The 25,497-nt window shown below is 36.6% G+C and overlaps 1 long non-coding RNA gene across 1 annotated transcript; it reads left to right on the forward strand.

The window, feature by feature from the left end:
- The first annotated feature begins 1,199 nt into the window (after nucleotides 1–1,199).
- LOC118437564 lies at nucleotides 1,200–4,388 on the forward strand. The gene is made up of 3 exons (XR_004836183.1): nucleotides 1,200–1,559; nucleotides 1,620–2,053; nucleotides 2,396–4,388. It is a non-coding gene; the product is annotated as an uncharacterized LOC118437564 (long non-coding RNA).
- The last annotated feature ends 21,109 nt before the right edge of the window (nucleotides 4,389–25,497 follow it).

Raw genomic sequence — 25,497 nt, forward strand, 5'->3', positions numbered from 1 at the left:
GCTATACTGGCGACAATTGTACCAGAGGCGGCCTTGTTGTAGGAATCGTCGGTCAGTTTTCGAAGATTTTGTAAGGGAAAATGCAACTCAAAATATGAGATGAGGTTGCTGAAATCAGTGGCTAACGTGGGGATAGCTTTGGGGCCGTTTGGATATGTAAAGAAGTCTGTGATAATAGCTGCTATGTGGCATATTGTGATTTACACGATTAATTTACTATTGACATTTTAGTTATAACATTTGTTTGGATTAGTTATGAGTTAAATTTTGCACATGGTTTATTGTAACACCCATTTTGGGTCAAGAATAAATAAATGTTTCAAAACTTTAAAAAAAATCAATCAAGTCGAATTGTCTTGATTGAAGTTTACTGCCGCATGTGCTCTGCCAATTTTCGGCCATACCTCTTGTCCAAAATACGTCTGAATTTTTTAAACTCATCTAAAATTATTTCGGACAGTTAGATAATTATATATTCAGAAAAATAGCAGCAAAAAATATTTTTGGTTGTAAAAGTTTAACGTCACTCGGCATTGATTTTTCAAAAAGGAGTTAATAAATCTTAAATTAAAATTAGTTAAGGCACAAATTAGGTCCCTAAGCTCAAAGTGAATCGGGTCGGGAAAAAATATAATCCCATTTTTGATTTACTTTAAGTTGACAATTTTTTGTATTGTACCGCATTCATGTATATTATGCCTTAACAACGAAATTGCTCATCTAAATTGGTTTTGAGTAAACTAACCCTTTCCAAATGTATTGCACAACAGGGTCTTGAAATATTCGTAAATACATTGCATGGTATACAGATACGTACGAAGGTAAACCTTCCTGAGTTTAAAATTACAAAAATTTATCGACAATGCTAATATTTTATATAAACTAATCAATATATTTCTTATAAAGCTTGCCACAAAACTGCGACCTTTTCCAACTATGATTAGCCAACGGATACAATTAATTTTGTGTAAACTCGTGAACTATGTTATATACATAGTAAATACCAATTAGGTATTGATACTGCGTATTAATCCCGGATTAATGCTCAACTAAATTATTCCTTACAAGACATGAATTTCTTTCTATACGAGGTTTAAGGCATTTTCCCGATACAAACGTCATTCGTCATAGACGAAGGCACAATGTCCAACCCACTATGGAACCAATGTTTCTTTGTTTCTTTGTTCAATCTTATTCAGATATTATCGAATCACACTTCTTGTTCGGAAAATGTCCATTTTCATGGAATCGAAAGAGTTCCTCGTTTATCTTAGAATGGGAGTGTTTCAAATATTACAAATTTTGGATCAAGATATTACTTAGTTGCTTCGCTGTTATCTCCCCAATGGTTGGTATATATGTGAGAAATGCAGTTAATCGTCTGACTCCATATCATTACGATGATAACGTCCCCTCTAAGCTTATCGCGTTTTACTTAATAATGTCAATTATAGCATTCGGAATGTTTCTAATCCTTTTGCCCTTGGTGCTGTTCTGGGACGAGTTTGGTACTCCAGAGCTTCGTCGCCAGTTCATCTTCTTCAGTCGATTACAAGAGGGTATGACTACAGCGATTCAATTTTAGTTCGAACTAAAAATATTGTGGAATTTAATTACAGTGTGTCCCCCAAAACAACGTCCACTCGTCCGTTCTGAAAAAAATATACAGATTGCATCAGTATTTTTTCATTTCTATATTATACTACCTACCGTTTGCAGCATGCTTACCGTGTTTCAGAATTGGGATCCGTTATATTTTATCCTTTTCCAGATGAGGATACGGCCAACAAACATTCTTGCGAGCCTAATTCGTATAGTTTCTCTAACTTCATTGGCGGTAGAGTTCTCCCGGGTTTTTACAATTTTAATAAGCATGGCTGTATAGTTGATTAACATTACGAACTTATCACTTGCCCGATGGCGTATTATTGAAACTGGAAACTTGAGGGTTGGATGGTACTTTTATAGGTGTTTTATGGTGATTTTTGCAGTTAGAAGAATTCCCTCAATATTCATGGTTACGGTTCTGGTTGTCATTGGCTCAGTCCTTCATGTGAGTCGATAACACTAATTAATTGTAAAATGTGGGCTTGTAAAGCTAGGTCGTCTAATGTAGTGAATTTACGAGAATAAGGCATTACTCAATGGTTATATATTATTCGTTGGATTGAATAGAGGGCAAAATATTATAAAAAATCGTTCCGAGTTTGTCATCAAGTGGGTTAACCTTTACAAAAAAACTAAGAATTTTTTCTCTTCTTCAACTTAACAACAAATAAATATTAAATAACGTTTTCTAATTAGATGCATCATTCTCCCAGCTGCTTTGAAGCTTATATAATGTATTAAAAGTAAGTAATTTATAGATTTTAATCAGTAATTTGTTGATTTGCAGGTTTCCTTTAATTATGCGGTCATCATGTTGCATGCACATATCCCAATTTTTTATTTATTTAATTGTATTTTATATTGCACTAATTGTGATGATGGTCTTCACTTATATTGTACATTTCCTCACCAAAGTGCATCAACAAACTGAATCCAGCCTGGGGTTAATGAAAGGAAGGATTGCGTCCAAAAACTCCTTAATTTATAGGGATATTAGAACTATGCCAGTCCTTACATTTCATATTCAAGTCGGACGGAGCTCATATCCCATCAAGACATCTTACAAGGTTCATTATCTTTCAGGAGTCATGGATTGTACTATTTTCTTTATTTTAGGATTGCCTATATCTCACATTATCTGTACTAATTGATGTCAGTAATGCAGGTAAAAATCAAATGCATTCTTTCTCCTCACTACACAAGTAGGCAATACGTTGTGGTGTGTAGAGCATCTGAACTAAGCAAATCATCGGGAACAGCGAGAAAACTCCACTGTAGGCACAGAGAATTGAACCCGAAGAGCCATATTAAGGCCATTCAGGCCGACTGATAGGCTCCTGTGCTCCGTTACCATCCACATCTAATGGTTACTGTTACTGATGATCTTTTCGACATGTAAAATAATACGAGGGGTCCGGCACAACTACCCGTTTTGACCAAGAAGGGGATTCGTTTGGCCCAACTTTTTTCAAGGGCTCTAAAGCTTAATTCATGTAGACCTCATGCTAAAAATTTCAGACCGCTGCGGTCATGCAGGAATTAACGAGGTCACTACGTGTGACACAAAACAGTAAAAATAACAAAATCGCCAATATCTAGTCGCATTTTCTGATATTGTTTTAAACATTAGAAGCGTTCTCCCCAACCGAATTTCCTGAACTAAACAGCAAATTGTTCCCATATTAGTCCTCTTTGCTATCATGGGTAAGAGAATGGGCCAAGTAATTTATTTTGCATAAAAAATCACTGGTGAACGAAGGAGGACCAGGATAACCAATTTTCTTGAATTATGATATGTATATCCAAATTGTGAGTGACCAGTTGTTGCCTATATTCGAAATAAAGTTCAGGAGATAGCTAGATAGTTAGTCAATAATAAATCAAATCCCATCGAAATCCCACATGATCATTTTGCCCGTAACCAGGTCAGAACCTAAGTGGTGCAAACGAATTTGAGCATCCAGCTAAATTAATTTAAGCCATAATTCACCAAAAGGAATTTGACCTTCAGAAGGGTTATAAAAATTTCTTTTCCAACGTAGTCAGTAGTTATGAAATCTGTGTTGACTATTGTGACCAGCTATATCAGAAAAAATATATGTAATGATATGCTAGCGATCCTTTACCCCGAAGCACCTGAAAAATGCAAAATTCTGCAAATTATTACATGGTAGCTCCTTCCTGGAACTTGAAAGGAGTTTTTCGTATAAGCCTTTTTGCACGTACAACTACGATAACTGGTGCATGTTTTCCCGCAAATTTGAAGAACTTAAGATAAGGCGTTCTAAAGAAAAGACAATGAGCATGTTGGCGTCACTTTCGTCCTTTCCGCATGCAAAAGGCGGCTTCTGCATGATGGAAACTGTGCCAACCCCAAAAATGCCAAAATTACTTTACTCTTCTCATACTCTAGCCAATTTTCAATCTATTGTAAAACTTGGATAGAGTCTTTGGAACTCAAACGGACCAAGTGAGTTAAGCTTATAAGGGAATATATTGAAAAGTGATAAGGTAAGTTTTCCAAATTTACTGTGGCATCTAGGTCAAAACGGGTAGTTGTGCCGGACCCTTCGTATGTCTGTGGGATCGACTAACCTCACTCAATGACGACAAGCAGTACTTCCTACCCAGTCCAAGGTTGTCGCCTGTTTGACTATGCCGTGTTAGGGGTCGAAGGGTCCCCTCGACCCCTCGACAAATAAAACCCATTAACCCAATAAAACCCAAAAAACTCATTAAAACCCGTGGTTTGTTAATTTTTGAATAAAACCTTGGGTTTTTCCTAACTCTGGTGACGGCTTGTTGTGCTATATGATTAACTCTTATTACATACATTACTCATAAAACAACTTCGTTATCTAAATAAAAGTATATTTAAAAAAAATTGTTAGAGAAGTTTAGTAAATAAATACATTTCTTTCACAATTTCAACAGACTGTAGTTTACACATGAATCGTTATAATTATATATGTATAAATGCCTACGGATAAAATCAACAATTCGAAAAAGCATTAAATAAGGGGTTATAGCAGTATATAGTCGCGAGCGCCGAAGGCGTCAGCGGCTTTGGGCACCATGAGGGCGCCACCTCTGTGTTTGCTCAGAGCGCAGGTACCTCGAACCGGGCCTGCATACATACTTTAGAGAATGTAATATCCAAAGGTTTTCAATTTAGAAGATTACATTTAAAAAGCTGCGTGATCTGGTATTTCGTGTCAAGCATGAAAAACAGTTGGGAAAAGTTTTTTCATTCATAACCGCACTTAGTAATTTAATCACTTGAATCGACTAATATATTATGCTTTGTCAGATGTATAAATAATTTAAATTATTGATTAATATCGAGAATCTGCGGAGTGTGGGGTGCGCCCTAATGCCGACTATCAAACTCAAACCATTTTTCCCACTGCTCTTTGTATGCAATCAAAAACAAGGCGATCTCAAATCGGTATTTACTAGTTCCATTAACTTTCCTTCTTTTCCCGATCAAATATATTGGCTCCACGTTAGATTTGGTAAAGTTCACGTCAAAAGCTTAAAGGTATGATACCCAGGGTACAGTTAAATCATGTGACCCCTTGGAACGATTTCAACGAAATAAAGTTTGCTTAGTAAACAGTGCAAATAATGTTACAAAGTTGTAAAGCATGAATAACAAAATGTGAGAAAAGTTATCACGTGATCATTTTTATCACGTCAAAAGTTTATGGGCCTCTAAAAATTTCTCGCAACTATTCCCTTCAAGTTTACCCTATTTTAGTTGAATATATATAGTATTCAGTTGTATCTTTTGTTGGTTAGGATATTTGGATTTTGTAAATATTGTCAAAAAGACCGGTCGCACACTCATATATCTTAGGTTGAAAAATGCAGAGATTATATGACTGACATTTCTGAAATTACAATTTTATTTAGAAGAAATGAATGAGAGACATCTATTGATAGGTAACAGTTCGGGAAAAAAAGGAAACAAGAGCGCGGAATTAACGAACATATCTTCCTTGGGTACCCAACGACACCAAATAAGTGTCCAGTAGGCACTTTGCAAGCGTCATTGTCACAACACTCGTTGCAGTGGTGGCTGTTGAGAAGTTGAAGCTAATTATTTATATACATTTTAATAAATCATAATCATAATGAGCGTCGCGCAACTCATCGTTGTCAGTTTTGCCACCATCTCCAACTTTCTAGTTGGATGTAGTAGCACAACTGTTTGGCAAAACTTGTTTCGCGATGCCGATCTAACATTTCTATTCTACATGGACGGCTTAAAATATAGTCTCAACAATGCTCATTACCAAACTGTGATAACACATAACCTATGCACCCCTATCCGATTCTTTGTTCTGCGCTTTGTTGAATCTGATATTAAGTTTCACCCTACCACGGGTAACTTCACAGTTAAAGAATTTGAATATCGTCAAGAAGAAAAAACGTCGAGACCCAAGGCCGTTATCGTTTGGGTGGAGACCTCTAACTCCTCCTACCAAAGAAGATCTTGGATAATATATAGATTATCGAGACTCGTGGAGGATAACTGGTGTCAAGAATACATCTTTGTATATGCCATTAACCACTGGAGTTTTAAGGTGCTTTTGGAGAGTTCTCGTTATTATAATTCAGCAAAGATGATTGTAATCGCTAGAGATTTGAGATCGGCGTTGTTCATATTGTGCTACACGTGTCACCCAATGTCGTTTTCTCGAGTTGACACTATCTCCCTATCCGACATCCTTCAAACCTGGTACAGACTATATAGAAACATGAACAAATTCTTCGTTCTATATAGCGGCCCGGTAAACGCTACGTGCGGCTTACACCACAACGGCTTTGTTAACCTAAACTTCAGCACAGTATGTGTTATGGTAGCAATTACGGAAAAGTATAACTTGACATTAGTAGAGTTTGAAACAAATGTGCACCTTAATCACAACCCATCGACCATAGGTCAGGTTTTGTATTCAGATGTACATGCAGGTGGTAATTTCAATTTTGCCCTGGGGCTCGATATCTGTTTCATTTTTTAGGTTACTAACAGCCTGTATGTAATTAAGAATGAAGATAAAATTTCCGAAGATTTTTCCAAAATTTTACTTTAATTACTTTAATTTAACACATTACTGTATTACGACTTATCATTCTGCCATCTTACAAACCGTGTACGTGCACTTGTGTAAATCTGAATTAAATTTCGCGAATCATACAAATATTATCCAATGATGTCAATGCAACGAGGAAGTCGAGAATGTCGAGATACAAGTTGGCCAAAATCCTGTTTTCCTTAAAAAGGTTAATTTTTGCGGGGTAGGTTTTTCCAGTGAAAATTTTACTATTTTTCTAAGTCTCCTAAAGTTATATTTTCGGCGTTGTTATTTCTCAACATAATCCTACAGCTGCTATTTGAGTTGCCGTGAGACGAGACGAGACGAGATAGACTTCATCTCATTTCAATACTTGGTGAGATGAGATGGAACTTAAGTAAGTTAGTAAAAATTGTATCTTATGTCATCTCATTTATGTTGAGATGTGACGAGATACGAAGCTGCATATGGATCTCATCTCGCCGCAACTCATCTCATCTTATCATGAGCTCGTCTCATCTCATCTAACAAAATTTTAGTGGTCTCACGTGAGATCTGATCTCATTTATCGGCCGTCTCATCTCATCATGAGACGAGATCGTCTCATGTTTGTCAGAGGTTTTTTTTTATAAAAATAATTAATTTTGTAGTTGTATGTGTAAATACAAAGGTCAAAAAGTTTTAATCAGAGCAGTATTAGAGAGTGCCACACTCACAAGGAGGGTGGCATTACTAAATTTCATATAGAAATACTTTTTATTGACTTGTTGTATATAGAAAAATGTTCGCAGAGATTCATTGTGTTACATCAGTATTCTAAAAAAGCTAAACGACCAGCGCCGTACAAAAAATATCCCTATCTGAAAATAAATCTTAACCTAAGTATGTCGTCATATCAGTCGCATCTTAAAAAAAATAGATCTCATCCAACTCCTTTCCTGCTGGCAGAGAACCCAAAATTGCTGCGACATTTCCCCGTTGCACAGCAATACTCATTCGTTGGAGTAGGAAAGCAGTCGCCCCTTTCTCCTCAGTAAGGGTCGTGATCCTTGACCCAATCTCCTTGATAAGGGACAGGCCTTCCTTGCCCCACACTCCTGTCGTTTCAACGGCTACGGGAACAAAGAGGAACCTGTCGTGCAAAAATTCATACTTCTTCGTTTTTCGATCTTCGGCCTTGTCGGCTGCTGCACCCTGACTAATGCTTGTTTGGGGAAGATACGATTTTGCAAAAGTGTCGGTACACGTAAAGTCCCACACCAAGGGCCTTCCTCTCGCCCATGGGACCAAAGTCAGTCCATCAGGACGTTTTCCGTCCGGACGGGAGCAACCAGCGGGTTCTTTGATAGCGGGTGCTCCGGCGGAACGTAGGGCCCTCAAAATCACGTCATTTGCTGCGGCGTGTCGGGAATGACGTCCAGCACTACTCTTGCAACTGAGTCCATGATAGCCTCGAGAAGAAACTTGTGCCCCGCAAGGACATTTGTGGGGATGGCAAATATCAGACCCCAACCTAAGCGCACACGCAATACGAAACGCTTCGTTCGGGAGTAGAGTCCCCAATTGCGGGGAAGGAACGGCGTTTAACCACGCTCCCACGTTTGGCTGACCCATGGCCAAGAAGCGGGCCTTGTCCTCAAGCGATTCGGCTCCGTTTTTGAGATGGTCGACCACCGCCTTCTGTAATGGTGCTTCCCATGTGGCTTGCAAGCCACGGATAGAAATATGTATATCATGTGCTCCAAAAAGATAGTCTTCAGGACCAAAATTGATGTCAACGGCCGCACCCACTTTGGGTTGTGGTTATGTAACATATTTTGGGATCGTCTCATCTGGCCGAGCAAAATGATATGCTGCATACTAGGACTTATTTAACTAAGTCAGGCTTGAGTCAGGTTGCGGCAGTCAGACTAAATTTGTTGTTTATTGTTCGGATAAATAATGACAATTACAAAAATATCATTATTTGTATTGCAAATGCGACTGGTGTGCACGATTAAGTGAGATTTGTACCATCCGCACCTTTATACTAAATTGTTCCAAACTTAACCTAACCAAGCCTATGATGAGATGAGATGAGTTGCAGTGAGATGAAATCTATTAGCAGAAATGTATCTCATCTCATCACAACATAAATTAGATGAGATGGGATGAGATACAATTTTGACTAATTTGACTCATCTCATTTAAGTTCCATCTCATCTCACCAGTAGTGAGAGGAGATGAGTGGAGGTCTATATCGTCTCATCTCGTCTCACGGCAACTCTAGGGACAAATAATTTTTCGTATGAGAAATAAAATTCAATGAACTGAAATTAATATTTATTTACTAGGCTATAGCCCATGTAGAACACTGCATCCATGTTATCGTAAATAATATTGAATGAATAAGATCGTGTTCCCATTTTTGAATGATCTACTACTCGGCAATCAGATCAGATCAGGATCTGAACGCGATCGGATGAATAGATAGATGATTTCGCTCCAACGTCATTTTTAAATCACATAAACGATTGTTGACATCTACGGAAAATGAATCGCAAGAACAGGAAAAATACATAAGCAGTATAGGCAAAATAAATAGGAACAACATAGGAAAAATACATGGGAACAACATATGTAATTAAAATTTAACGGGAACAATCTAGGGCAAATAAACGGGGTGACTACTCTACAATCAGGTCAGATCGCGATCGGATGGATTTTTGGGGACAGTCGTGTTAAGCCATGATTTGCAATATACAGCAAAATGTTCAATAAGTCGTTGTCATAATTTTGAGAATTTTTCACGACTTACCAAATAGCTTAATTTTAGCGTTATTTGTCATTTTGTGATCACCTATATTTGAACCATGTACTCAATTTTTTGGTGAAGCTGCAATAAATTGTTAACAAGTTATTGGGTGACACCGTTTCATCATCGTTTTAGAGTGCATTTCCTGCATCAAACTTTGCAGGCTTACGATTTTTTATTTGCAATTTTATCCATCCCCATACAAAATAGTTCATTGGAGTCATATCGGGTGACCTTTGGGTCCATTCGTCTGGTGAAACGTATTCATATTTTTATCCATGAAGGCCTTGGCGGCCTTTGAAGGATGCGAGGGCGTAGAGTCCTGATGACCTAACTCTGTCGGTAGAAGCGTTATTTTTCAAAAACGGTTTTAACACTTCTTTAATATAGTATAGGTTATTGATTTTTGCACTAGGCTTAATAAATGACAAAGATGTCTTTCCGGCAAATGATATACCACCCCATGCTATTACCCCGATGCCGTTTACTTCATTTTTCTTGTAAAGTGGAAAAATGATTTTTTTTCGTCCGGTTTCAGATATTTAAATTAGGTTTTCTTGTCCCTGTTCCAAAGGTGGGTCACCCTGCATCGCTCAATTATGATAATTACTTCTCACTTTTTGTGTACATCGAAGGGTGGGTTTCACACGTCATTTTATGCAATTTTTCCAAATCCTGCTTTTTCAGCGAACTCGGCCTTCCCCGGTTTTGAACAGTTTGGTCTGTTTTCTTTAGTTCTTTCAATCGTTTAGATAGCTTATCTGTCTCTCAGAAATAGTAATTATTTGTTTTTTGAATTCCTTCGAACTTGCTCAATTTGAGCAGTCAAGTTTTCAAAAATGATTTTTTTCTTTAGGGACTTGCAACCCTTTATTTTCAATAATAAATTTTTTACACACCAGATTCCAAAACTAATACTATGACTAACAACATAGGGATCAGAGCATGTTTCGATCATTCTTCTAACAGAATATTAAAAATATTGTGCTTTTACAGCTTATCTACTTAAACATTAAGTTTAAGGGCGCGAAGCACACCCCGGAATATGTATCGCCCGGTTTGTGGAGGAGGAGATTTTAAGGCGCGAAGAGCCGAAGGGGAAGACCAGTATAAGTTATCCTACTGTATTTGACAACATGTATATTTAGAAGGTTGACTATGATCTGTGGAAATTTAAGCAAAGTCATTGTTATTTATGCATATATATATATGTATATATAGTTATGCTACATTTTCTGCCCTACCTAATATTGAATCTATGAATAATAGTAATGTAAGTAATTTATTTGATAACAAAAACATTGTAAATAATATTTATAATAATAATAATAGTGCACTATTATTTCTCCACTATAGTGGAGAAATTGAGAGTGTTTTAGAATAGTTGATAAAGTTATACGATCATGCATGATTTGTGACATGTTTAGGCGGAAAATCTTCTTTCACACTTTGTGGTTTGGCCACTTTTCAACGTCGGAATACATCTGCTTACATTCTGGAATGAATAGTTCAAAATACGCCATCATCACCGATTTCATTTGTGAACAATCTGATTGTACATTTTTGAATTTGTAAGTGACTTTTGATCTCAATCCTATACATAAAACAGATTAGTTTCCATTCTCTCACTGTATTACATTTCTCCGTTTTCAACTCTTATTATTGTCATGCAGTAAACCCACCAAAATTCTCTACAGAGAGAATGTGAATTGTGATGGCAGCCTTAGAGGAGTTACTGCAGAGATGACATCCCAACCGATGTACCCGCACTCCCACCCCCCACCCATAGTAGAGGACACACATTTTTGGACAAATCTGGTTTCCAATTGTTTGCATGCATTTTTGTAGCAGTACTGTGATTGAAATCAAGCATGCGGCTCTACAATTTTATGTGAGTAATAATATTTAACAAAATTTTTGGGTTGGTTGGAGAATCTTACTATTAAACTATTTATGTATCTATAGTAAAATCTGCAGTTAACAAAAAATGGAGTTCATCCTTTGCAAAATATTAGATTTAAAAATTTATTTAACCCAACTTTGTGAAAATGTGAAATAGGCTACTGACAACCCCGTACCTACTCCTTCTGAGTTTGGTATATTACTTCTTATATCTTTACACGTAATAGAATCACTAACCAAATAATCGCAAAATAGGCGTTACGGCTTGACTAAATTTAAAATATCAAATTCTATAACACGAAAGCGATCGAACACTCTAGTTCATCTATCTAGAATGCCTCAAATTCGAGTTGAGTTATCTATGGGCAGCCTGGGTATGTGAGTAAGAACTTATGGGGCACCGTGCATTGGATTAAAGTCACAGACATGGATTAGACTAGAGAATTATTATTCATTCTGAACATGGATTCAGTAGTTGATCAATGCTAAATTTTATTCCAACAGTATACATAGGGGCAAACAGTCTATACTTTCTTTACATAAGACTTTTCAAACATCAAATGTTAATCCTCATGAAATGTCCAGTCTTTTTTCAAGCTGCTTGTGAACTCTTTAGTTAACGATAGGTTGCTAAATATTGATCGGTGTTTATTACGAAATTTATTTTCAACGAGCCATTTGTGCTTACGACTTTCCCCTCCCAACATGTGGAATTGATAGTAAAGCTGTCATCGTGTGTTCTAGGATCTGAGAGTAGAAACCAACTTTAGTTGATTTAGTCAATTTTAGTCCCTGGTATCCCATAATTCTGCATTTGACTTGTAGCGGCCTAACAGCCTGGAGTCGCCTACTGATATATTTTCGGTTCTCAGTGCCGTTCAAGTGATATTCCCAGTTCCGTCTGATTTTGCTGGTTTCTTCATAAACACGTATAGCCATGGGAAGCATGGTGTCAATAATGAGAGGAATTATGATAGCGACGGAAGGAAAATACAAGTATAGTGGGAATGGAATAGATCCATACATCCTGATTGAGATGAAATTAAATGCGACACATAAAACTAGTCCTACCCCCATTAAGATGGCTGTAATATTATCGCTTGATGCTGCAAACAGGCGCAATATTATTTCCAACTCGACATATTTTCTGAACTGTAGAATTGCTCAGATTCTTGAAACCCGGATGAACAATGCTCTTCTCCCCATTTTATATAGTTCGTCGAGAAGAAGTACGTGATGAAATGAAAGGGTACAAACCAGCAGGGGGAATAAGCGACAAACTTGCATACAGGATAGGCCCGCGGGGAGACGAATTAGGTAGCGGAATGTACAACCCCAAATCGTATCATGTTCTAAGGGTAAAACATATTTGCAGAACAAAGAGGCAGCGTCGAATTCAAAATACAAGGCTAAGGGGGCCATGAAAAACGGACATAGGGTAAAAAAAGCAACCGTCGCGTTCAGGAAAACTCCAACTGGATCAAGCCGTCTGGAAAGTGCTGGAAATCAATCAAAAATATTGAATTTAATGAAATATTCCCGATTCGTGCTTATCATTATTGTATTCGACTAACAATGCATGGATTAAATTGCATATACCCGGCAAATGTAAAACTTGCTCTGAGCACTAACAATCGTACTTTTCAAGTGTACTAGGGAAATTTTGAATGATATCGTTATCATGAAAGCAGAAAATGGTTTCCCTGTCAACAAATTAAGTCATTAAGCTCACATTTTGTCGCATCTCGGTTTGCGATCTGGATTAAACAATTGCACCCTAAAATGGTTGGTTCCGCGGCGTGATACAGAATCAAATCTATCACTACACCAAGCATCATCAATATCATAAAGATTATGCACACCAGTAAATTCATTAGCGGAGGTGAAATTATTCCATACAATGTAAGCAAAATGGGAATAAGACACAGGATACACATGATTGGGGAGACGATCAAAACCACGACAATCCATGGGATCAGCTCTGCGGTTGCAGTAATCGAGATAAATTTCCTATATGTCTTGTCCCAACCCAGTGGACATTTCCAATAGTAGTGGAAACAAGTTGAAAAGTTTTGCAAAGATTGCCATACCAATGGAGATGCCATAACTCGAGTAAAAAGTACTACTCGGTCTGTTCGGCACTGGTTGGTAAATGAGAACTGGAAAAACATTAGGCCACTGATGGCATATGTAATAAATCAATATTATATTTAATTTGTTTGCAAATATGGATATAAAAACTCCGAAACCAGGATGATAGAAGTTCTGACGTCTTTCCATATTTCCCGGGCATACGAAAAGTTAAATTTAATTCAAAGCGAATAATATATGTAGGGCTATTGTCATACATTGTTATACAAATCATACCACAATCAATCTATTGCTTATTTAATTGCTCGAACAGAATTTTCAACTTCAATCCAAAGCAGTATATAAATTTAATTACTTACATATTGTCCAGGAACGCAAAAATAATATTTTTAATTCGAGGCGAATTATTTACGAAGAGCTATTGCGATACGTTATTCTATAAACCAATGATTAAATTAGGTTGGGTAGGGGCTTTAAAATGATAACCTATATGTAAAGTGGAAAGTCTAAAAGTATTAAAGTTGTTTGAAAATTGTATACTAACTAGAAATAAATTGTCATGTAATTAATGATCTACAAAATATTAAGGGCTTTATCCACACTATTTTTAAACCAACAATATGCTATCATGTATTTATGATGTTAATTTCGTGTAGACTTAACACATTCTTCAATGCAAGGGCACCTTTGAGCTGTGCGACTTAAACAAAAAGTTTCAACGTGACCTTCCCACAAGTGTGATTGGTTATCACGTTGCAAAATTTTAGAGTTTGCAACCTTTGTAATACTGATACCATGTACAATATCAGCATTACCAAGGATGAGAGTATCAGACTACATAGATTTACTTTTCATTGTTATATCTCAAGCGTTTCGTTGTGAATTTAAATTTCTTAATATCACTTTTGATAACCCTAAACATAATAGAATATGGATGTGATATCATAATTTAAGATAAGTTAGTCTCCTCCTGTTAGGTATATATATGCATGCATAGAATAATAAGGCTGTAATCACTCATTTGTAGAAGACTCCATCTTCAACTCTCTTACTATTCACACTAATAAACTGTCTCTCTCTTATCAACGCCTCTACCTCTGAGTCTCACTCATTTCCATCATTTATGTATAATTACATATACATAACATTGGTGAACCGTCAGAGCTTTCTCTCCTCCCACCGACCAAGCCGAAAATGGAAAAATTTCAAAAATTTCAGTTTTTCGTCACACACGCTAAAGCCCGATTTGTAACAATTAAGCAAATTGACCATCGTCCACTAGAGCTTGTCATTTTGCTTCCGATAGGGAAACCTCCCCCACTCTCCTCAAAATTTTGTGAAATGTGTGTGTACGTGAATTTCCTGTGTAACTTTCGTATCTATCTTTTGTGAATTGCTTCATCTGGTCTGTAAATGGGAAATCTCCTCCCAGATGCTCTCAGGTCTGTAAATTGGTAAAAAACCACCCTGAACAAAAATATTAACCCAATCTTGAAATTAAAAATTTATTTCCTCTCAAATTCGAGCACATGTATGTCAAAAATTATGTCCAATTTTCATTAAATTTCTGCCACCTTTTGCATAGTTTCCACCAAATTTCTTAAATTTCGACCAAATTTCAACAAAAATTCGATTCTGAAAATTTGTAATTCAAAATTTCCGTCCAAATTTCTCAAAAACATGCAGTGAAATCATTTTCATGCATTTTATCCAGACACTTGTCCCCATTTCTCATTACATTTTTACTCCTAAAGTGCAACATGAGAACGTTTCTGTCTCAAAATTAAACTGACCCTTGTACCTCGATCTGCGTTGTCATTACTTTCTCAGGCTTAGAACGAAATTTAACGCCGTGTAAAACTATTTGGTTTATGGGCAACGTCAACATAATATTTGCGTGGTCAAGTATGAAACTCCACTTTGTATATACTCCCAATGTTTTAACGATATTTAAGAGGTGTACGGTTTTGGGTCAGCCTTGTAAAACCCTTCTTCTTCTGTTGTAGCTCGTTGATACGGTTTCGGGTAAGCCATGTAAAACCCTCGTGCAACTGTGCGTATTCCAGTTGCAGCATTGATTCCCAAGTTCAATATGCTCTGCATAGCCGACTGAAAGATGACCACAATGCATTTCCCGTGGACCACATACACGACAACTATAATATATTTTTCTTTGTTCATCGTTTTGTTCAGTTTTACATAGATCCACCAACCTGCCTAGGAAGATGAAACTTTACCACCCATGTTTGCGAGCGAGTCAACCCACCCACAACGCCAAGTTCCAGCACGTCATTTCTTCATGATTAAATTACATATTTCTTATCTATGCAAAATGTTAATTGTTTTTCATGTCTTATTTCTAGGAGTCATTTCATTTTCATTTTTCATTTTCATGTCTTCAAAATCAAAACTTCTCATCAAAATTGTAATTCTCAAAATTTGTAGTTTGCTGACCTACCTACTATTTCTGATTATTTTTCAGGGGAAAAATTATTTGTCAGAGGGTAGTGTTAGGTATATATATGTATGCATAGAATAATAAGGCTGTAATCACTCATTTGTAGAAGACTCCATCTTCAACTCTCTTACTATTCACACTAATAAACTGTCTCTCTCTTATCAACGCCTCTACCTCTGAGTCTCACTCATTTCCATCATTTATGTATAATATGCATGAGGCTCAAACGTAAATATTCAAGATATAAAAAGTACTTTAGTAAAATTGCTTGGATATTGACCTCATAAGGAAATTAGAAATTCTAATATCTCTTTGGATATCTAGACACTTATCACAATCCGAAAGGAATATTAGAATTTACTTTAATTAAGTACCCTCAATATCTAAGAGGGTCAAATTCAGGCCAAATAGTGCATACTTGGTAGGTTCGGTATACATCAGGTATACTCGGTATACTCGCTGTGCTATAAAAGAGATGTACAGAGTAGAAAAGAGGAGGAAAAAGAAGTTTAGGCAGTAGTCGGAAAGGTTCGATCTTACAACCATCAAGGTTATAGAAAACTTTGTAAAATAAAATAAGTTCCCAATTTAGTTAGTTTTAGGAAATATAAATAAGTTAGCTCTCCCACACACATATTTTATAATATAAGCTTTTCTGTAAATCATCATTTTTCAGTCGGTAGTGATGTAAATAAATATTTTCTACATCTTTATTTAAAATTAAACTCAATATTCTACGATTTACTGCATAAGAGACACATAATAAGGGACATCCGCGAAAGTGGGTGTGAATCAAGGTCACGCAACCCCACAATAAAATAGGGGGCGTTACAAGTGCTATCTTGCTCCGGTTTTGAGATTTAACAATGGAAAAGTGTCCGGTTGAATATGACTCATAGTGTATTGAGATATTTCATTTTTGGCTCAAATTTCAAAAATATCATTCAGATTGAGTTCGAGAACTATTTCCTACCTATGTACATAGATTTACTCTAAAACCCAACCAAAGATTTTGAGGTGTTCCGAAGTACGAAAAGATATGCATGTATGTAGGATTGCAATGAATGAAATCATGGAAGTATTAATGAGCAGACCCGAAAACCCGGAAAAGTTGCATATTCTAATAATAAATCTGCAGCCCAAAAAGTGAATGTAGATTCACAGAGCAGTTCAGTTAGGTTTGAGGAGTTGAGTTAGTTTTAGGTGTGTAGTTAGTTAGGTTTTAAGTGTAGATTTTTCTAACCCCTTCGGTGACGGTTTCCACAAGGTGGAGATCATTCTCGATATTAAGGATGATCAAGAATTATATTTGTCCGTCCATGGGCCAAGAGAAGCTGTCAAATTCACCAATTTTTTCCATTGAACACCAAATTACAATATCTCATTTGATGAAAGACTCTCAGAATTCGCAACTTCAAAATGTAGAAAAGTCGTAGTAACTCTTGATCTCTTTGTGTACGCTTCTTCGTACTATAATTTTATTAACTAGTTACGATAGCCTATCGTCGATAGGTAACAAATTTTAGCGGGGACTAGTAACCCTTCACCTGACTCATGTTAAAATAAAATATTTAGTGTTGAATAACAACTACACGAATGTTAGTGAATATCTGGTCCCATACATACTTAACGAAATTTTCAGATGTTACTTAAAACAAAGCAAAAATTTTTGATTTCATATTACTTCGAAAATAACTTAACTAAATGAGTTTAGTACTTCATTACTTGAATAAATAGAGCATCGCCTCTTGATTCACGTAATTTTCGTTGATATTTATCAACCACTATACGTATGTGCATACATATGTACATTCAAACATACATATGTATGTATGCAGGTATGTCCTATGCTTATATTGTACGAGCATTCATTTGCATAGAAAAGGCCCGGGGTCTGAAAGAATACCAGGCCTGAGAATTTTACGGTACGGCTCTGGTTTTAGGTGTGTAGTTAGTTAGGTTTTAAGTGTAGAATTAGTTAGTACTAGAATAGTTATTAATTAGGTTAAGGAATTAGTTAAGAGTAGTTTTAAGGGATTGCTGTATGAAGAGACTCGAGGAGGGAAAAGTGTGAATAAAGTGAACAATTACAGAACATATAACGGTAGTAATGTGTGTAGTCCTCTCCCTTATTACACCACCACATTAAGGGAGCCAGCCCAGCTGCAACAGAGGTCAGGTATGCAAATTTAACGAATTTTAGCAAAATTCCTAAATTCTGGCCTTAGAATTCCATGATGGTAAGGTGAAACTCTGTATAGTTTTCTAAAGTTTTAAAGTATAAACCCAGATAGAGGTTAGGTCACCTTACAATGTTTTAGCCTAACTAATGCTTCATCGATTGTGTGATAAACTCGTCCGCGCCTGCAGCAAGACGGGTTCTGGGGCAGCTATTGAGCAAAAAAGTCTCGTTTAAGCAATTTTTCTCGTTTAAACCATGGCGTTTTGTTTTTCCAAATTTTATTTTATCAAAATATATTTTAGTAACCCTGTGCATAGTTGGTCGATTTAATTTTAGTAGCTTTTCCATACTCCGAATGCTCTTAGTGTTTTCTTGGTTGGTCAAACGGTTGAGCTTCGTTTTTAGCTTTTTTGTCCGTTCTGCTAGGGGCGGTTTTAAAGGGGAGGAGGCAGTCCCTGATTAATTGCTTGTCTTCTAACACCTTCCATATTTATTATTCTATAAATTGAGGCCTTGAAATGTTATGTCCACGTGCCTTAAGCTTTTTATTATCACACTTCAGGTGCATTCCTGTCTGGAAAACTTTTTACAAGTATCTCAATTTCATATGAACGGGGAGGAGCCATTTTTCAGAATTTCGATTTGAAAAAAAATCAGTGACGAAATTAATTGCGTTATCTATCAAACAGTACAAACCGTATTTTTCTACTTTGTGTCTGGTTTGCGCGGCGCGAGCCCTCGAAAATTTCTCAGTAAGAGTGCCCCACCCTGTATTATGTACGAATAAATTTGCAGTAATGTGGCCCGTACTAATTAGCAGAATCAGAACAAATTTTTTATTAATTATTTAAATGAAACAACACTTTTCAACAAGCTAAAAAGCTTTTTTAGCTCAATTTTCGAATATCGCTATTTCCTACCGCGGCAGGGCTCTACTCAGATTTAGGTATGTATTTGAGGAATAAATTGATTGACATGTTGTAGCCTACTTAAACTTAAGAAGTGTACGCCCAGGTCTGCGTCCAGTCGGGATTGGTGGCGTCAGTGAGTTCCCATAAATGCACAAGGGTACCCTCGCTCGTGCTTAAGCTTCTCGTCGTGATGTACCCGTTTGTCGAAACGGCTTGATTTTGAATGGTGAAGTATTGCTAAAATAACGCAAACAAGGCAGAATTTAGCTTCTAATTTGTATCTAAACTGCATGACTTCAAGTTATTTTAAAATTATATATAAAAATTATCCAGTGAATACTTTAAATAAGGGAATCTGTTACAAATTATTTAATATGTAGGCGTTTAAACGAGGCGATTAAATCTAATTAAATTAACTTTAATTATTCGTACCTTAAAGTATTATGGTAACAAACAAGATAATCTTACTGTAGGGGATCGCAATCCGATCCGTCGGATCAATCCCAGTAACTTACTAAACCATTGAGCGATCCGATCCGTCCCATTTAAAACCGGATCGGATTGTGACCCCTAACTGTGCGGAGTCACTATCTGTTTCTATTTACCTTGTTGCTTATAATTTTGAACCCGCTTGTAACAATATTGTCCAGTAAATTGAAATTTGTTAATCGTTCGTATCATTTTTTTCATTCAAGAGTAATAAATTGGAATTTTCTAAAAAAAATATTGGTACCACTCGGTAAAAATTTTTACCTAGGACTGATGAGATACATATTGCATCTTCAGAGTGATGGTTTGTTACCACGATAGTAAAAGTATACACTCTAAAAATTGAGGTGACAACTGGTTACCATTTGCACTCTATATACAACTATTCCGAGCCGGTAATAATAATACTACCGATTGCCAATAATTCATTACCATGTGGTTGCATTTATCCCAAGCACGATAACAGTTTATTCCCACAATTTTTAGAGTATATGTACTTTAAAAAATTAATTATTCGCGGTGAACACCACTTACGTAGGCATTGCTTTGAGTAATCTGGTTGAAAATCCACTTTTGTCCGTCGGTGTTGACGCATTCGTTGGTCACTACCCAATCTACCACAGCCCCATCCGTATCTCCAGGCCCGTGATACCTATCAAGGCACCGATCGTCGTTTGCATTCACAATTTTATAAGTGAATGATGCCCTGGTAGCCTTATCAGACGTCACGGTAGGGGGATCGATATAGATTCCGGTCCCGTTCTACGGGAAAACAGGTAGATTAATTAATTCTACAAAATTCTAATCCAAACGCAATACATAAATTTGAATTTCCCACAAAACATTGTAACCGTTTGGTACAAAATTGTAAGCAGTTGGAAAGACTCGGCAGGTGGTAACCATTTATTAAATATTTTACTGTGTATAGAGATTTAATTACATAATTAAATATTAGATACTCACTGTTGGGATGAGGTAGAAGAGTTGATTCGTAGTCGGGTAGCAGAAGGCTATCGAGACGGGTAAATTGTTCCCATTGTTTCCCGATGAACAGTCGCAAGTTAGACAGCGCCAGTATGTGCTCCGCAGGAAAATGTAGTACTTGGTCTGAGGATGAGATAAAATATTTAATAATGCCACGGATCAAGGGTATATGTATATCCGACTGAAATTGGGGTACTGTGCGATTTCCCTTACATTAGTATCTCTTGTTGGATCGAAGAGGGAGGAATAATTCAACGGCTTGCCGTCAGCGGGTTGGAATTCTAATCCTGACATTTCCGGGCCTGGTCTCTCTTCTCTGTATTAAAAATTATTTTTAATTAATTCAATTCGTGTTATTGTGGGTTTTGATGGTATCAGATTCTTAAATTATATCTAGTTAAAAAATTATTTCATTTTGTCTTATTTTAAAATCTATGGATACAGTGGATCGTATCGGGACGAAGTACATAAGTTAAAATATATTTTACCCCAGTTTTACCATTTAACCACCTTGTACATTCAATGTTCGACATATATTTCAACAGAGTTAAATAATTACATTGATTAATTAATTAATAATTACATTAATTAATTACACAAATTAAGTGTATTTGAATAGGATATGTATATAATTCTTACGAATCCTTTCCATTGTTTAATTCGGAAGAAATGCAGACCAATAAAGTGACGAGGATGAGGAGCAAAACAAGTTTCATGTCGAATTTATAATCTAAATCTAAACCGGAATGGTGGAATTGTCAGTGTGACAAGGTCGGAGTGACGTCTGGGAAATGACTGAAGGTCTGAGTTCTGAGCACCTTTTCACATATTTGCAGTAAGTCTAACCCTTCTTGGACTCCTTTTCAGACTATAGCTTACTAAAATATAGGATGGAAATATTGACTTTATTTCTTTTCAAATTTCCACGGCAATAAATTTAAATTAGAAAACATTTTTTAGCGACTTGTGAAATCTGGTAATCCATGGAAAATAACTTGTAGCTCAGTTTTGTTAATAAAAGTTTAATTATAAAAACAACCATTGACTTTCATGAATTTAGACAAATCCATAGAAAATCCTAGTTAATTCATAGAAAAAGACCATCCAATACATATCCATTCCTTTACAATAGAAAAAATGTCCATTCAATGCATTCCATGGAGTAAAAAAAATCCATTTAATCCATACCAATCCTTCCATTAAGAAAAATATTCGGTAAGTCCCCTGCAGAGGTCGACGCCGACCAATTTTCGGCGGCGGCGGCGCCAATTTTTGGTGATTTTTCGGCGGCGTCGGCGGCGCGGCGCGGCGTCCCAATTTTAAAGGTATAGGAAATCGGATTTATCGGCGGCGGCAGCGCCTAAAATGCTACCGGCGTACGGCGCGGCGGCGGCGTCGACGTCTGCTCCCCTGCATATTTTCGTTAATCCAATACATCCATTATCCTTTGATCCAATCAATGGACTTGATTATATGTATGGATATCCGTTTCATACATGTATTTAATTTTTATTAAAATTGATCACATGCTTTTAGAATCGTCACTCAATTCATTACAATAATGGGTTGAATGACCTAAAATATTTTATTGATGGAAAAAATACTTATTTTGGAGTCACCATCTCGTATGCATTAGAGGTTAATGGATTTTTACCTTTTTTCCTTTTAAGAGCCATACTTACCTTCATACAGAGTAAATAGAATGTACAAATAGTCTGCAGGTGGTCCATCCACCTGCAGAAAATTAAGTAAAATGCATACAAGATTTTAATTGTTTGCCTTACGTCTACTTGATTTTTTTAGTTTTAATTGTTGAAATTATAGACTAGACAGTCTTGTCTGGACTTTCAACGCTGCGGTCTACCCCAGACGGCAGGGTTTGACATTTTCTAGATTAGAAAATGAGAGAAGGTTTAGTAACCTTTTTAGTTCACCTTTTTAATTCTTTTTATTTATACATATATCCGAATTAAGATAAGAAAAGGAGACAAATGAAACAACGCATACCCAGTAGGCAATTCGAGGGTCGAAATCGCAGCGATACCAGCGAATTTAGGGCGACTTCGCTGCAGAGAAAAGTCGCTTCGACTTCGACGCCTACTCCACGTAGAATTCTGTACGAGTTCGCAGCGAAACACGCAACACCGAAATAAATACGAAATTTCGCTACGAAGTCGTAGAAGCAAACTCGTTGTTCTTTCGAGTAGAGAATAAGCTCGTCGAATTCGTAGCGAATGCTCAGAGAATTCCGAGAAACAATAGAGCCAAGTATTTCAGCTGCGATTTCTGAGCGAACTCGCACCGACTTCTCCCCGCCTCCTGCCACAGCATAATCATATATGTGGTAGTCTGGTTTCAACCTTCATTATGAGCACACGTGATCATCGCCCTGAGCACCTGTTGAGTAAAAAATCTCAAAGACGAATAATTTCTGACAAAATTAATAATTTCTTTAAAAGCCTGCAAACTGGAAGTGAAGAAATTAATAATCCATCTAACTTGCAAGTACATATTAATTCAGAATTAGGACCAGCTAGTGAAGTGACGAGTGATTTGGAATTATTGGGCGCCGGTACACCGAATCAGTCCATTCAAATTTATGAAAACGTCAGCTCTCCAGATAACAATTTAAGTGACTTTACGCCCTGCATTCCAATCGAGAACAAAAATTATTTATTAGAAATCAGGAAGTGGGTAGTAAGTAATAATATTACCAGAAACGCTACTTCGGAATTATTAGAAATTTTAAAATCTCATGAGTGTTTTAAAAATTTTCCTAAGGATGCAAGGACATTGCTAGAGACACCCAAAGTTACAAACACTATTCCTGTGGGGAAAGGTGAATTTTCTTATTTCGGTGTAAGTACAGGATTAATAAAATTTTTGGATTGCAATCCTCTCGTAGCTGAAATTAATTTGCAAATTAATATAGACGGAATTCCATTATTTAAAAGTTGTAGTAAGCAATTTTGGCCAATATTGGTGTCACCCTATAATACAAATTATGTTTTTGCTGCTGCCATTTTTTGTGGTGACGAAAAACCATCTAATTTAGAAGAATATCTTCATGATTTTATACTTGAACTTAACCAACTATGTGTAGAAGGTTTAAATCACAACGGGAAGAAATACAAGATCAAAATCAAGAATTTTGTTTGTGATGCACCTGCCCGTTCTTTTGTGACTGGAATTAAAAATCACACCGGGTATTATGGGTGCGGCAAATGTGAGACTAAGGGAAGTTACGTAAATCATCGCGTAGTGTTTACCAAAACAAATGTAGTGCTGAGAACAAATGAATCTTTTCGCCAACAATCCCAAAGTCGTCATCATCATGCACCTTCACCTTTACTTGAACTGCCTATTGATATGGTCAACGATTTCGTTTTTGAGTACATGCATCTTGCATGCTTAGGCGTGACTAAAAAATTATTAAAATTGTGGACAGACGGCCCAAGGGCACCATACAGGTTACGACATGCAGAAACTGCACAAATATCGAGCAGATTGGAAAGTATTAAATTAACAAAGGAGTTTGCTCGTAAGCCAAGAACATTGAAGGAACGCGATAGGTATAAAGCGTCGGAATTGAGAACGTTTCTTCTGTATACAGGCCCTGTAGTTTTGAGGGACATTTTACCAGAAAAATTCTACCACAATTTTCTAGTATTATCTGTGGCAATTAGAATTCTTTTAAAACCACACCAAATAGAATCAAATATTGATTATGCTGGCAACCTCTTGACCTTTTTTGTGGAAAACTTTAAGGAGCTGTACGGACGAGAAAACGTGTCTTACAATGTCCACGGATTAATTCATTTGGCGGTCGATGTCAAACATCACGGATCATTAGATGAATTTAGCGCTTTTCGTTTTGAGAATTACCTGGGGAAAATTAAAAGATTAATTAAAAGTGCAAAATTTCCTCTCCAACAAATCCATAGGAGGCTGACTGAACAAAGTTGTACCATCGAGCTCTCAGATAATTCAAAAAACATTACTTCTAACACATGCCAGCAGTCGAAAGAAATTACATTTAAAAATACGAAAATTTCTGTAAAGTTCCCAAATAATATTGTGCTTCTTAAAAGTGAACAAATCTTACTTATTAGCAAAATTGTGACTGAAGTAGATAAAGTTTTCCTCGCCGGAAATATCGTTTCTGCTCCAAAAAATTATTTTCAATATCCTTGCGACTCTAAATATGTTTTAGTTTTCAGAGTGAACTTAAAGAAGGTTGACACTACCGAACTTTTAATCCCTATTTCCGAGGTGTCTCATAAATGTGTTTGTGTTCCCCTCAGTAAAAGTGAGAGATTTGTGCTATTCCCACTAATTCATTCGGAGGACTGAAAATGGATCAATCAAATTCAACCCATGTCATTGTCCACTTCCCATCTGACAACACAGTAGAAATTGTTCCGATAAATTGGATTAACGACCAGGCAACGCATTGCCAATTTCCACCATCAGGAGAGAAAGGGGTCAAGAAAATTAAAAAGAAAGGCGGTGTGCCACTACCCCATTGGGCCACATATGAAATCACGATACTAAAATACTTTGGTAAGTGGGCCGAAAATACGTGTTTCCTAATTTATATTAGTCGAATTTTCATAATAATATCATTTATAAACATTGAATGCGTTTCAGCATCCTACAATGCAGCTGCTGAACAACTTCCAAAGGCAATAACCGGCAACAAGTTAAGCGATTCTGAAATACAGACCGGAACTAGAAGTAAAATGTCGTCGACTACCATCTCTTCAACCCTACCTGTGCCCCCACAAGTAACGACTCGTCCTCCTGAAATTGTTTCTTCTTTGGAATCAGGAAATGAAAATGGGGAGACGACTTTCTTTCTTCCACCTGAATTTGATGGCAGCTTAATATTGGTGTCGTCAGAGGGACAGGAATACGCACAAAACATCACAAACACAGACAAATAATTCCAATTCGCCTAACTTCATCAATAACGGTATTATTTAATATTGCACATT

Source organism: Folsomia candida, unplaced genomic scaffold (assembly GCF_002217175.1).
Source record: "Folsomia candida strain VU population unplaced genomic scaffold, ASM221717v1 Fcan01_Sc014, whole genome shotgun sequence".
Lineage (NCBI taxonomy): Eukaryota > Metazoa > Arthropoda > Collembola > Entomobryomorpha > Isotomidae > Folsomia > Folsomia candida.